At 33.2% G+C, this 10,582-nt stretch overlaps 1 non-coding gene and 1 pseudogene across 1 annotated transcript; one reads left to right on the top strand and one right to left on the bottom strand.

Moving 5' to 3' along the window:
• The first annotated feature begins 246 nt into the window (after positions 1–246).
• Positions 247–353, top strand: LOC121222838 (small nucleolar RNA R71). Its single transcript, XR_005920208.1, has one exon. It is a non-coding gene; the product is annotated as a small nucleolar RNA R71 (small nucleolar RNA).
• Positions 354–5,598: 5,245 nt separating this feature from the next.
• LOC107915454 (RHOMBOID-like protein 3) lies at positions 5,599–8,181 on the bottom strand (annotated as a pseudogene).
• Between the last annotated feature and the right edge of the window lie 2,401 nt (positions 8,182–10,582).

The raw sequence follows: 10,582 nt of genomic DNA, 5'->3' as shown, positions 1-10,582 counted from the left end.
GCTAAAGAAGATACCTAGGCTATCAATGAAGTAATTGTATCAAGCTCTATGGTACCAGCATCGCTCTTACCTATCCCAACTCTCGTGGTCGAATACAAATAATCGTTGTTGGCAATCTTTTCCAAGATCTCGTATGCTTCATTACAAGTTTTGTCCAACAAAGTACCATTGGCGAACGCATCAAATACCATCCTCATATGTGCATTCAACCCATTGTAAAATATTTCTATTTGAGTCCAGTGTTAAAATCCATGCATCAGGCACTTCCAAATTAAGTCTTTGAATCATTTTCATGCTTTATATAGCTTCTCATCCTCCATCTGTCGAAAATATGTGATATCATTTCTAAGCTTGACACTCATGTTTGGTGGATTATACCGTAGCAAAAAACCCTAGCAAAGGTCATTCCATGATGTCACTGTTCTCGATGGTAAAGCATCCAGCCATGCTCTCACATAATCTCTTAAAGACTATGGGAATAGCTTAAGCCTCAAAGCATCTTCAAGAACACCTTGTTGTCTAAATGAGTCACAAACTTCTAGAAAAAGTCTTAAATGCAGTCGTGGATCTTCAATGGGGAGTCCATCGAATTGTCTTACAGTTTGTAACATCTGAAAAATTATCGATTGAGCCTGTATGGTTGGTTTGACTATCCCTGGATTCAAATCATCCAACATTGGAACAATATGCTCTTGAATTGGTTTGTCTCAATCATCTATCACACGTCCAATGAGAGGATTTTTATTACGACCATTTGGATTGCCATTAAAATCATTCATATTTCCATCTTCTCAATTCTTTTCTCTTTCTCCGCAAGGTTCTATCAATTTCCGGATCAAAAAGGTATTATATGTTACAGGAATGTCTCTTCTCATGCACTGATGGCAAACCTGTAAAAAGTAAATACACTAAGTTATATAAAACTAATAGAATTAAGTAAAATAAAAAAGAAAATTTTACAACATTGTTGATCCCCGACAACGATGCCAAAAACTTGTTGCGTGCAAATATGTTATGCGAATTGTGCAAGTACGCTCGTCGAATTAAGTAATAAAGTGGTGAGTGAGTATTATTCCCACAAGGATCAGATTAAGGCACAAAGGTGGTTAAGTTATTATAATAAAATGCAATTAATGCTATGGTAAAGCTATGGTAAGTATGCAGTAGCAATTAAAGGAGTAATGATGTATGCAATATGTGGAATTAATGAATACTTGTAAATGCTATGGCAAAATGAAAGTAGAAATGTAATAGCAATTATGAGAATTACTATGGGAATATTATGTAAACGATCAAGTAAATAACTAAGAAAGGTATCGTAAAGATACAGCGAAAAAGAATAAAGGATATGATTTGATTTGGGAGGTCAGGATTCCTAAGAATCTACCCTTACTGTCAATAATGCCTTGGCAAAATCATACTCAGTTTACTGCTCAAAAGAGTTCTAAAATGGTATGCTTCTTTTGAAAGCAAAAACCTCAAGTTAACTTGCCCATGTCTATAGGCATTAATGTGGTACCCTGCTTTGTTTTCCATCTGTATGAACGCTGCTCTATGTCTAGAGTCGACTGCAAGTATCGGTCAAGTACTTGCACATATCATTGAATTTCGGTCTAACAATCTAACCTTTTTCAGAATTAGATTTAGTCTATGGCATGCTGAACAGTCATCTATGTCTAAGGATTGCACGCATACAATTAAAAATAAAATAGTTGAATGAAATAGTAAATTGATTTGGATCTATCCTTCAACGATTAAAGAAAATAAAAGTTTCATCATGTAATCTCAACACAATGAGATTTAGCTCATAGGTTGGCACATAAAATTCAAAACCAAAATAACATCCAACACCATTTTCATCATTCAATTCACAAAAGAAGAAAATAAGAAATATGGAAGGCTTCGGGAAGATAACTTCTGCGTGACTAGTTCACACTCTAGAAGCACAGTGCCCTGTGATGGCTAAGAGGGACTTCCTTCATCTTCCTGTTCCCGTCGCTACTCAGCCGCTATCCTCTATTTTTGCCTAAGGATCTCTCCTTGTTGTTCGCCCCTTTCTGGGTTTCCTCCTTTGGCTTTTTATAGGCTTTTCCTTAGTGTAAATCCAACAACCCTTGTTTATCTTCTCCTCTTTTTAAATTCATTTTTCAACAACCCAACATTACCATCTTCCTTTTTTTTAGGATAAAAACTAACAACATAGAATTATCTTCTCCTTTCTTTAGGCAGATTTTTCTACTACAAGTTTATTTGGGCTAAAAATGGTATGTGTTGAGTGTTGACTCTGTAACATCCCAAAAATCGGTCTAAAAGAAATTTCATTTTGGAACAAATAGAGGTCATCCGTCGATTTGAGTTTAGAATTTGTAAATTCTTGACAAGTAAATTGATCTAGTTTAGTGGTTATGTGTTCTGGGTATGTGTATGAATCATAGTGAATAAGATCTATCAAAACGTAATGTGCTACTGTCTGGTGAGTGCAAATTATCCAGGTACGATCTGTAGTTTGTTAAATTTGTTGGAATGCCCCTGCATTATTCTGTTGATGGAAAATATGTGATATATAAATATGTTAGATTGATTGTTACTGATTCTGATTTATAACCGTGCATGTGACTTCATAGCAATTTGATGGAAAATATGCTCATTGCTCGAATTAAGTCTGTTATTGAGAGATAGCATGACTTACATGCTCATTACTTTGATTCTGCATAAGCATACCATGACACATTGTATGGGACTTGGGTTTATGTAAAAGGAGGAAGTTTCTGGCAGTTTAATGATCTACATTATTTGGTGGTTTATCCACACTGTTGTTTCGACAGTTTGACTATAATATAGTGGCTTGACCACATATATTTGATTGGCAGTTTAACTATGTATTGATAAGCCATCGTTGCCGAGCAACCTGGGGTGGCAGGTCATCGTAGCCGGTCAACCCGGAATGACTTTGTTGGTGTGTTTTGGATGGATGTGTTCGGGGAAGAACTCTATCTTGGTGTGTAGCAGAGTTTGGGTAGAATGTTTTTGATAAATCTGCATTTTGATCTATTTGAACATACTGCATCTACATAAACATACATGTTTTATCTACTCTATTCCGTTCTACTCCGTTTTGTACCATTCTATTCAATTATGCTCTACTCTGTACCATTCAATTCTGTTCAGCTTTCTTCCATTTTGTATTGTATGATTTATTTTGTTCTGCTCTACTATGTTTTTGCTTTGTACTGTTGAATCACCTTTGATTAAATCTCCGTGATGCTCTAGATTTGTCCGTACAGGTTATACAATTGCTCTTAAGTTTTTTGCGTTACTACGATTTATAAAGTAAGCTCTTCTTATTTGTATTGAGTCTATATATACGCAGTGACTAGTAACTCACCCTTTGTCTTACCTTTATCTGTTTAGGAAAACATCGGATTTAGGATCGGACGACGTACGAGAGCTCGAATTATCTTGCAATGTAATAAATATGATTTAATATTTTGGGTTTGTAAATTGTCTTTGGATTTACCTTTCTTTCCTTTTGATAATCTCATCCGTATCAGTCAATTTCTAACATGAAACTATAAAATCACCTAAACCGACAAAGATGAATTTTTAGTTTTGACATTAAAATCTCGAAAAGAAATCAGTTTTCAATGCGTTGGTGTAACTCATCCAAGTTCGGCTTAAATGTTTAGGTTGGATTTCAGGTGTTTGGTTTTCAGGTGTTACAAACTCGGTCTTCCTGGAATTACCACGACATTTGTGCTAACAAAACGTCCAACCTTTTGCTCTAGCAAACCTTCACTCATTTATTTCTCGTTCCTCAACCTGCACCAACCAAACCACCAAACACAACCCTTCCACATGAATTAAAAGTATCTAATATTTAAATGCAGTCCAAGCTCCAAATGAAATGATGAAAACACGAATGAAATATCTGAAAATGCAACTAAATGTACCTAAGTACAAGCAATTAGCTAGGTCTAAAGGCATGAAATATAACACTTTTCAAGAGTTATCAGTGACCACTCTTGACTTTAATAACCCAATTTTTTCTAACCCAGTTTTTTTCGGGATGTGACACATAAATAGAAGAATATATTGTTGTGGAATATGCTCTCTCTCTTCTTACAAGATTCCACATCAAGTTTTGCAACCAAATGGTTTCAAATTAATGGAAATTTCTTGAAAAGATTGCACAGTAATAATTTATTGTCAAAATAGTTTTCACTTTAGGATTATTGATAGACCTTCTAGGCAGATGGAGATTAAATAGAATATATTTCTAGAAGTTCTTGTAGCAAGTTTTTTGTCCCCTAAAATTCCATATTAATTATATGTCTTCACCACATCGTTTTAAGTTGTTTTCTGTATTTAAAATGTCATATTTGCATATCCTTTTTCGATGATATTTCAAGAAAAATAAAAAAATAATAAAAAATTGCATGCATTGGGTATAAATTTTTTTGAACAAAATTTTATTATACATTTATGTTTTAGGTTTACTAAATATGTGCAAGAACTTAGAATTCTCATTAAATAAGAAACTAAAATTTAAAAATACTTTAAAAGGTTTTTTTTGAAGTAATAAAAAGGAGAGATGATAATGATTTGTGTCCCAAAAATAATCTAAACGTTATGCTTAGATTTATTTTACGTGTAAGTAATTTTTTAATTATACTTTAACCATATATTTTATTAAATTAGGATCATGTTGAGTTCTATTGTTTTGTTTTTGTCATTGGCCTATTGTAAAAAGAACTAAATTATTTAGTAATTGTAAAAATTGTTGCAATAAGATAATTAAAACCAATGAACATCATTCTTATAGCTCTAACAAATTACACCATGAAAAACAAGCAATAAATTGCTTACTAGAAAAAATCAGTACATTTTATCTTTCCTTGTGGATTATGGTTTTCGCACATGGAAAGTCCTGAACTAGATAACCCTATTCAATGTGAAGTTGTTTAATTTTAGGTGCCCAATTTTCATTCAACAACTTTTTATTACTGCAATTCACAGTAACACTAAGAGTTAAATTCTTAAAACTTAGGGTCCGTTTGATTGCCAGTAAAATGTTTTCCGTAAAATGATTTCTGGAAAATGTTTTACTTTTCTATAAAATGATTTACTGGAAAATATTTTCTGGTGTTTGATTGAATCTGTGTAAAATATTTTCTGCTTTTTGATAGATTTCTTGAAAATATTTTCCGGAAAAGTTGTTTTTACATTTGTTCTAGTGATTCAGTGTTCTATCTACATATCCTTATGTCCTATAAATCTATATTTGGGCTAAAATGAAATGGTAAGTGAAATTTATTAGTGAGTTGATGAGTAACATATAATAAATAGTTTTGAGAATCTTAATGCTTAATGTCTACTTAATTCCATTTTAATATATCATAAACAAGGTATTTATATGTTTAATATTGATTACTTGCAAAGGCAAAGCTTAATTCTCTAATAATTAAACTTTCATCCTTTAATGTCCAAAGAGACAAAGTTAGATTATAGATACGACCTCAGGGAAAGTAAATATTGCAAAGCCAAAACCTTTAGCTAAAACTATAGGGAAAAACTGAAAGATATTCTCGTATTTTCTTCAAGTAAAATCGCTTATTATATATATTTAGACCAAGTTGTGTATAAAATGTCAAATCACATAACAACAGTGAATAAAATAACTCGAAGTCTAAAAACTAACCATGTACGTATGTATGTATGTATATATATACACATAGGCACGTAACAACACCAAGAAATTAACAAATGTAAAAAATGTAAAGGAAACCAGAAAAGAATCAGTGAACGATATGTAATAAAGGTCTGCTTAGTTCCCACAGTGCCATTTTGATGTAGGAACACAGCTCAGGTAATGGCACCAGCTGCAATGGTCATGTCCATTCTCTCCTCTGAACAGCATTACCAACCCCACTGTGAAACTGTCATCATTCGAAAAAGGAAAACAGAGGAGATTAAACAAACGGGACCAAAATTATAAACACGAGCTGCTAAACTAGTAATGTAGGGTTGAGAGAACTTACCCAGTAATGAGTAAAACCATAGCTATCACCAAAAATAGGTATTGGTATGCTTTATGCTTAGATGTTACACGAGCACCGGCAGGAAGATGTTTACGTCCCACCCACCCGAATTGGGGACGAAGCAGCAAAACGAACCCAAGGAGAAAATCGGTTAAGAAACCTCCAATATGCGCAAAGTTGTCGATGTGAGGAAGAATCCCCACTGCTAAGTTAATGACAATGATGACCGTGAGTGTGATCAGAGCTGTAGCCTACAAATTAAGGTAAAAAATCAATATCCTCTATTACTTTTCAAGCCACATGAAAAAAGAAATCACCTATAACTCTGGTTTCCCTTCATTGCATTTCTAAGTAGATAGGAACCCGAGGCAACTAATATTACCTTATTTGTATAGATAGTCCAATTAGTCAGCAGCTCCGACAACATTAATCCAAGAAGGCCAAATAAAGCACCAGAGGCAGCAACAGAAATGCTACGTTGAATGAAAAGAGACGATAGTACGCTACCACTACAAAAGGGAACGGATAACGTACTGATCCAAATTGTTGTTCAAGGCGAATTCCAATGAAGATCAAGCTCAACATGTTTGCAAGTAGATGAATAACACCAGCGTGCAGCCAGATGCAAGTGATAAGCCTCCACGCTTGATTTCCATGCACTACCTTGTCCCATTTTAAGGCTCCCAATTTTTCCAATCTGAAGAAGGAGGAGAAAGAACAACATAAAATTACACAACTCGCGATTATCAACCACGACATGGCATAATAAAAAAAAGATTTGCATTAGACCATACAAAAACAAAAATAAAACTACAAATCAACTAACTTCATTAACCAGTCCTTGATTTCCAGACAAAGTTCATTACCCAAATTAACAAAGAAACTAACTTAAGTTCCTATAAAACCATTAATCCATAAATTAACAAAGCAACTAACTTCATTACCCAGTCCATGATTTCCAGACATGCCATTATTTAACAAAGCTCAAATTTGACTCAATTGATAGCTCGACCGAGTTCGAGTCTTTCTTCAAGTAGTTTGCAAGCACCTTTACACCCCTACTATAGACAAAGCAAACCATGACATTTCATATTGAGAATTCCTATTGCTGCTAAATGAACAAGGAAGAACAAATCTAATAATAACCTTAAATAGTATCAATCATATCAGACACAAATTTCCAATAGAATCAAAATAAATCACAGATTGATATATCCTTTAGCATGATCCAAGGATAATCCTATAGAAGATCAATTGGGAACTGCAGTTGAATCATCAAATAAGAACTTCCTACATGAACGACTTCTAAAAGATACCGTCAGTCCATATCTAAAACTTGCAAGCAATTTTTTCCCCTTCTTTAGAATTGAAAGTTGCAAAAGGACCCTCAACTTCAATTCCAACCCAATTTCCCATCACATTAAAAAAAACACAAAAACTAAACAAAATATCAGAAAACCATTGACAACAAAAAGAAGTGAACAAACTCAAAGCATGATCAACATTATCGAAGCGGTGGTCTGTTTTTCCCTTTCCTCTAACAGGCATGGACATTGGTTTCTTACTTAGGCAGTCGATGTGGGTAGCAATAGTGTTAGAAGAAGAAGAAAGAGTGGAAATTAGAAAGATGGCTTCCAGCATTAATAACCGAATGAAGAATAAAAGAAGAAGGAAGCTTACCCATCATTTGAAAGCAGAAATGGCAACGGCAGTAGCAGCCAAAAAGAAATGAAAAATAAACGGAGCATAAAAGCCAAAAAGAAATGAAAAATAAATGAAGTAACCGTCGAAAAATGGAAATGGAATTGCAACGTACCAGCAGCGGTTTCCAGTTCTGAACCAAAATGAAGCTTTCAATAACAGAAATTTGAAGGAATGAAGGAAGGGAGAAGAATGGATGAAGGGAGCTTACTGGATGAAGGGAGAAGAATGCCTGAGAGCTTTAGGAAAATGTCTTACGGAGATTGAATCGGTAAGACAATTTCCCAAAAATTGTAAGGCATTTTCCCGTGTTTTGTAGTTGATTTTCCAAAAGGAAAATATTTTCCTCCAATCAAACACTGGAAAATGGGGAAAATCAATTCCGGAAAATATTTTCCCCCTATCAAACAGACCCTTAGAAGAATTTGATTTTCTTCACCTATTCTTCCCTAGATAACTCTGATGCAGAAATTGTGATATTTCATGTATCATAAAATAAAACCAATAGAGAAGCAAAATCCGAGTCGTTTCAAATGCTATTGACAGCATCATCATACTTTCAATGGTAGTACAACCTAATATATACTAAAATTTACCATAATTCTGAATGAAAAAAAATTTTGATATCCATTATTTCCTTATAGGTTTTTGGAGAATTTTTTCTTGATTTATTTAGAAGTCTTTCCTTTCTTGAACATTCTATCAATTATTCTAGGGTGAGCTTTTAATTTTACAGAATAATGATATCGATTTTCGGTACTTTTCAACATATAAATGACTTAAAATGCACCATAATATCATGATTTTTTTTCATTTTAAGGCATATTTGATATAATATATATACGATCTATAACACAAGATGTATACTACATTCAAGAAACATATTTACCTACCTAATTCAAGATTAGATTCATTTACTAACACGACAATCAATTGTTGAACTCAAATTTGATCACCTAATTTAATTAGTTTTGGCATTTAATTTCTTGAGTTTTTTTTTGGCTATATATATGAATTCCATCCAAGAAGAACTTCATTCCAAACCATCTGAAAGGCTAATAAATAATTCTTTTTTAACTTTTTTGCTTGTTTCTTTTGTCTTTTGATCCTTTTTTGTAATGACAAGCTTAAGCAAGAAAACTAGGGGAAACAAAAATTGAGATTAAGTTCATTGCAAATAAGGATGATAGGCTCATCTCATTTTCAAAACAACGTATAGGAATTTATAAGAAAATCTTTGAGCTCTCTATTTTATGTGGTGGTGAGATTCTTTTAATTATTTTCTCACCAACTAGTAAACCTTATTCGTTTAGTCATCCTTCTGTTGAATCTATCGCTAAATGATTTGTGAACCCAAACCAACCTCTTAATGAAACCACTCATGCTCCTATTGAGGCTTGTCGTAACGTAAAAATCAACTTGCTTGTCCAAGATTTCAATTAGGTCCACAACCAACTAGATACATCAAAAGGAAAACAAAGGACAATTGCTTTGGCCCAGCAGTCACATGGAAGAGAAACTCGTCATTGGTGGAAAACTCCCATTAACTAGCTTAACCTAAAGGAGCTCTACGAACAAGAAGAACGTTTAACAGAGTTTATCAACTTGCTCTCTGTCATGAGGGACAAGAACATTGCAAATATTTCCTCAATGCATGCTCCAATGGATGAGGATGTCCCTTTTTCCTTTCCTCCTAGGTATGGCCCTATTAAACAATAGTTTAGTACCTCAAAGTCCACGATGTTAAATGTTATTTTTATTGTTTTATTTTTTATGTTTGTTAGGCTTGTCAATCTCAGGAGTCCTCAAGGTATACAGGAACAAGTTCATGTAGCCAACCAACATATGGTCTATGGTCTCTATTGTAGCATTCCCGAGCATTGACTATTTAAGGTCTAGGACTGTTTTAGTTCCAATTATCATATTGTATCAACAATCTTCTTTCAATAAACTGATGATTAATAAAATTGTTGCATCCTGTTTTGCTAACATTTCAGCTCAACCCTGTGAATTTGCTTATATTATTGATACATTCTTCACTTTCATGATACTGTTACAAAAAGTTTTCATGCAATATAAAGAGAAGAATATATCGCAATGGAAGATGCTCTGTCTCTTCTTACAATATTCCACATCAAGTTTTGCAGCCAAATGATTTAAAATTAATGGAAATTTCTTGAAAAGATTGCTTGACAATGATTTATTGTCTAAATAGAATATATTTTCTAGAGTTCTTTTTTGTGGCAAGTTTTTTGTCCCCTACAATACCATATTAATGATATGCCTTCACCACATCCTTCTAAGTTATTTTATGTATTTAAAAAAGTTATATTTTCATATCTTTTTGGATGATACTTCAAGAAAAATAAAAAGACAATAATAATAAATTGTATGGGTATAATTTTATTTTAACAAAATTTGATTATACATTTCCGGTTTAGGTTTACTATGTAACGTCCCGCCCTGCATTGTCCACGTGGTGAGCTTGTGTAAGCAGATCGTTGGCTAGCTATTACTGTCGTAAAATATTAAGAAATGGAATCAAATATCAGGAAGAGAAAAGACTCCATTTCTTCGGTGGAGATTTTGATAAGACCACAATGATTAGTTAACTGGAAATTGAATGAAACGAAAAATAGAAAGGAAAAAGGTGATAGAAGTATTTGAAATGAAGCTAAGTTATATCCTTACAACCAATTTATTCAAATCAATTCACAAGAGAATGTGATATTAAGATATCTATAAATTTGTAAAAATGTAATCTATTTTTATGCAATCTTATTAATGATTCATATGAAGTGTGAAGATTTATAAAAGTAATATTATCCCCTTCCATTAATTCA

The sequence above is a fragment of the Gossypium hirsutum genome, chromosome D10 (genome assembly GCF_007990345.1).
Source record: "Gossypium hirsutum isolate 1008001.06 chromosome D10, Gossypium_hirsutum_v2.1, whole genome shotgun sequence".
Classification (NCBI taxonomy): domain Eukaryota; kingdom Viridiplantae; phylum Streptophyta; class Magnoliopsida; order Malvales; family Malvaceae; genus Gossypium; species Gossypium hirsutum.
This window is presented reverse-complemented; position numbering and strand designations above follow the sequence as displayed.